A 4422-nucleotide genomic window follows, 5' to 3' on the forward strand; every position below is an offset into this window, starting at 1 on the left:
TAACACTAGTCTGATGAAGGATGCCCTTAGATTGAAAAAAAGCAGTGGCTTCTCTACTGGATCCTAGCTCAAGAGCATTATCAGTCCTAAAGATTTTAATTTTGGTATTAAACTGAGTGGAGATCATTTCAGTGAAGGTCTGGAGAAGAGGAAAAGCATTACTCTTGGTTTTGAGAAGATGAGTCCAAGTAGCTCTACTAAAATCCTCAACTATGGTAAGAAAGTAATGATAACCTCCATGAGTTGCTGTATGATAAGGTCCCCAAACATCAACGTGAATAAGATAAAAAAGATGGGAAGATTGTGTTTGACTGAGAGGAAAGGGCAGCCTGTGTTGTCTAGCTTCATCACAGCTACTAATAGTATCAATAGAATTATCAGGAAAAAAAGAAAATTGTTTAAGTTTGTATAAGGGCAAGTGACCCAATCTTTGGTGCCAAATATGACCATTTTCATTATTTCTAACAGAACTACACAAAGTCTCATGTACAAAAGAGGAAAACAGAGAAGTATCAACTGATTTATGTATATTAAGCAGTTGAGAAGTGCTAGGAGTACATTTATTTGTATGAGAAAAATCAACTAGATTACAAGCTTTGTTTGACTGAGCATAATCTCTGTGACATTTATTTGCATCAGATGTAGAAGATTCGTATTGTGTTTGAGCTTGAGAAGCAGGAGATGTAGAAGATTTGTATTGTGTTTGAGCTTGAGAAGCAGGAAAATGTTGTAGCAAATATAGCCCTGAATGAATATCACCAAGTTCCAGAGGCCTCTTCATTGAAGGGCCCTGAAAATAACATTTAGAATTAGTGAAAATGGCATAAGAAAAAGGCTGTTTGCATAATTTGCCTATTGAAAGAAGGTTATACTTAAATTGAGGAATATAAAGCACATTATGCAAAATGATATCAGGATGAATGCACACAGAACCAACTTTATGCACATTAACAACATGACCATTTGGCAAAGTAACATGATGTGCTTTAGGAAGGATTTGTGTTTGGATAAAAAGATTTTCATTGTGACACATATGATCACTGGCACCAGTGTCAATGATCCAAGTACAATCAGCAGCTGACCAACAACTACAACAAACACAATCACCAGAAGATATATAAGGAAAACAAGCCTTTATACCTGAGCAGTTGGAAGCTGTAAAAGCCTGACCAGAAGGTCCTCTAGAATGATCAGTAGATTTACTACCAGTCTGTAAGTTACTCATCATGGCCATGAGTTGACTGAACTAAGCTTGAGAAATGTTTTGATGATTATTACCACAATTCCAGGATTGAAGATCATTCTGACTTCCATTATCAGGCTTGCAAGAATTCCAATTTTGTGGAGTATTGTGCAGGAAATACTCTCCAGACTGAGAGGGATCATCATCTTGCTTGCACATTCCATTACCAGCAAATCTTTTATTTTTAGTGAACTTAAAATCTTTAGGAAAACCTATAAGTCTGTAGCATTTGCTTGCAATATGCCCTGGCTTTTTACAGTGATTGCATATAATTCTTTTGCCATCAAATTTTTGTTTCTGACTTTGGTCATATTGAATATTTTGCTGAGTATCATGATTGTGATTTGATGCGTTCATTGATGTTGATTCATTAATAAATTGTGAAGCAGCATGAACTTCTCTTTGCTTCTGTTCTTAAGATAATAAGGCATAAGCCTGACTTACAGAAGGCAGAGGTTTCATCATTAGAATATTGCCCCTAATGTGACTGTAATCACTATTGAGTCCCATGAGAAATTGAATAAGGCATTGATCTTCATTGAACTTTTGCATGGCTTGTGCAGCCCCGCAAGAACAAATAGGCAGAGAGGACAATGTGTTTAATTCATCCCAATTTTTCTTCAATTTAGTAAAATATCCAGCAACATCATTTGTACCTTGGCCTGATAATCGAATATCCTTCTCCAATTGAAAAAGCTTGGCACCACTTGCTTGACCATAACGATCTTCAAGTTCTTTCCAGATATCATGAGCTGAATCCGAATAAAGAACACTTTCAGCTATTTCTTGAGATAAGACATTCAAAATCCATGATGTGACCATATCATTGCATCTCCTCCATTGATTATACTTGAAATCAGTGAAACTAGGCTGAGAATTCGAATTGATAAATATCAATTTGTTCTTCGCCGACAAAGCTATTGACATTGATTTCTTCCAAGAACCAAAATTCGAACCATCAAAACATTTCGACACTAATAATAATCTAGGATGATCTGCAGGATGAAGGAAGAGAGGATCAGAATGATCAAGAGAATTCGAACCAGAATCTTGAAAACCAGAATCTTGACTCGTCATTGTGAATGAACGATTGAACCAAATCGAAGCAATAGAAGACGCGGAGGATTGATTAGAGATGATACATGCATTCGATATGAGAGGATATTGATTAGGATTCAGTAAAGCTCTGATACCATGTTGATTCTGATTGATGAAGTTCAAAGAAAGCAGAGAAAGAAAGAGGAGAAGCTTGAGAGAATGTTGAGAGGAATTGATTTTTATTAAAATTGCTTGAAAATAAATAACAAGAGAGGATATCTATATTAGACAAAAAAAAAGGATTATAAAACTAATTATGTCTAACATTTTCCTCCCCTCCAGTTCTTCTTCTCTCTTTTCTTTGAAGACTTGCAACTGATTTGAGTTAGACATAAGCGATAAATATTAAAAAAAAATACTAGGTAACAGGTTAACCTTGCTAGAACGGTAATCTAGTATCTTGAGAGAAGTAATATTATTATACGATTTTGACGACGGAGAAGCATGAGGGAGAGATTGATGAAACTACTACTCTTAAGGATTTGCTCTTGACTTTGTCTTCCGTCTCCAAAGGAATTACTATCACATACTTAATTTTTTGTAATCTGAATATATCAATATTATTTGTTGGGTGGGTTCATTGTTGCGTAATGGGATTGGCTATGGTTTTGTCGTAGTAATGGACTGGGTGATGTGGTAGTGCTTGTTTGGTAGAGGGGTTGGGTGGTGGTGGTGTGGTGTTAGATGGCGTAGAGTAGATGGTGGTTGTTTGATAGAGGAGTTAGGTAGTTACGATTTTATTTTTATTTTTTTTGTGTTTTTGAAGTTTAAAAGTCAAAAAAGTCAAAGATAACTTGTGTAACAGGTTATAAGTCATTTGACTCTTTTGCTGCAAACAGAAGCAAAAAGTTAATTCTTTGTAAAATAAGCTAAAGGTTGACCTTTTGTAGAATAAACTTAAAGTTGACCCTTTTTCTGCAGACAGGCTAAATGTTAGCCTTTTAGAAGTAATTTTTCTTTTTCTTTTTTGGCAATGGTCTCACTCTTATTTTTTTTTATCTCATTCTCAAATTTTCACATACTATCTCTCTATCTTAACTGCTCATTTATATCCTTCATTTATGTTTTTGTCTTATTCTCCAACTCATTTATGATTTATATCCTTACTCATTTATACCTTCCTCAAAAAGTGTTATATTTGTTAAAATGCTCTTTGAATTTTTAAGAGTGTCATCTTTTTGAATATTTTTGTTTCTATCTTTGAATGTGTTTGTTAATTTTCTTATTAGAAATATTTAAAATAATGAGGAAAAAGAAGAGATTTTTTTTTTTTTTTTGCAAAATGTTTGAGTAGAGAATGTGTTTGTTAGATTTTGTTTTCATTATCTGAGAATTGCGTTAATTAAACTTCATTACTCTTTTTGGTTGCCGACATTTGAGATGAGAATGACGATATTTTATCGCTTTATACTATTGTGGCTTTTTTTTTTTGAAATCATTGTGCTTCTACATGTCATTTCACTAAAATAAACAAATTTTAGTTGTTTATTTTAAAAACGAAACACCGTCAAAATTGCTGCAAAATTCTCTTAAAACTTTGTCCATTTATTGATGCCCTAGGGACTATGAACCCTGGATCCGCTCCTATCCTAAGATATGTTATATACTCTAACACGCCCTCTCACATAAGTGCCCTTTGGGTTAAGGCCTAAAAGTGTGAATGCAACATAGATTCTTCTGATGCCTAATGCTGCATATTCGACTTTAAATGGAGATGGTTGAGATTCAGACTTGTGAATGACTACGGACTATGGCATATGCATGAATATAATGAATCATTGCTTAACTAGCGAGCCTTTTTAGCTTGATGAATGATATTAACAACTGACTACTCGATTACAAATAAATTTGAGACAAATTTAATTAATAATTTATTAATCTTTGGTATTTTAAGATATATTTTTAAATAATAAAATTTTAATTAACAGTAAAGTAGTTAAGAATCACAAAATATTTTAGCCTTTATAATTTTATTTTTCTTTTCATAATGTTTATTGTAATTGTAAAGAAATTACATTAATAGTTTGATTGAAAAAGTTTAACTTATTTATTGATGTATAGGTATTCTTTGCATACATTAT

This window comes from Amaranthus tricolor, chromosome 3 (assembly GCF_026212465.1).
Source record: "Amaranthus tricolor cultivar Red isolate AtriRed21 chromosome 3, ASM2621246v1, whole genome shotgun sequence".
Classification (NCBI taxonomy): domain Eukaryota; kingdom Viridiplantae; phylum Streptophyta; class Magnoliopsida; order Caryophyllales; family Amaranthaceae; genus Amaranthus; species Amaranthus tricolor.